The sequence below is a fragment of the Priapulus caudatus genome, unplaced genomic scaffold (assembly GCF_000485595.1).
Source record: "Priapulus caudatus unplaced genomic scaffold, Priapulus_caudatus-5.0.1 Scaffold5201, whole genome shotgun sequence".
Taxonomy (NCBI): domain Eukaryota; kingdom Metazoa; phylum Priapulida; class Priapulimorpha; order Priapulimorphida; family Priapulidae; genus Priapulus; species Priapulus caudatus.
Window position 1 is genome coordinate 6,855 of NW_014582262.1, and position 813 is coordinate 7,667.

An 813-nucleotide genomic window follows, 5' to 3' on the forward strand; every position below is an offset into this window, starting at 1 on the left:
CTCTCTATCTCTCTCTTTGTCTCGCTCTTGCTTTTTCTCTCTCACTCTCTCCCTCTCACTCTTTCTCTCCCTCTCTCTTCCTCGCCCCTCTCTCTCCCTTCTCTCTCTCTCTCTCTCTCAGACGAAGGGCCTGGTTTCTCCCGCGGGACAGAAATGTGCTGTCATAGAACGTAGTCGGTGTATCTGCCTATAGAAGCACTGGACCGTGAACGCTGCATGACTGCCCTGGGACGACGGGTGGAGACGCAAATCACCTGTATACCTTAGGTAACGCACACACACACGCGCACGCACACACGCACGCGCGCACACACACACATACACGAGCACACATACACGCACACGCACGTACACACGCACACACGCACGCGCACGCACGCACGCACGCACACACGCACGCACACACGCACACACGCACACACACACGCACTCGCACGCACGCACACACACACACACACACACACACACACATACGTACATAGATACATACTTACACGCGCACCAACGCACAAACATGCACTCTCTCTCACGCTCTTTCTCTCTCTCTCGCTCTTTCTCTCTCTCTCTGCGTCTCTCTCTCTCGTCTTTCCTTCGGAGATGTCTTTCTCTCTCGATCGTCTCTCTCTCTCTTCCGTTCTCGTCTGTCTGTTTCTCTTGCTCTCTATTACTCCCTACTGTAACTTTGATTTCGCTTGTTTCTGCTTCTCCTCTCCTACTGCATTCTCTCGTGTCAGTTTCTTTCTCCCATCTCTCTGCTCTGTGCAGTCCTTTGCTCCTCTCCCCGTCTTGCTCGTTAGTCTTTCCTCTGCTCTC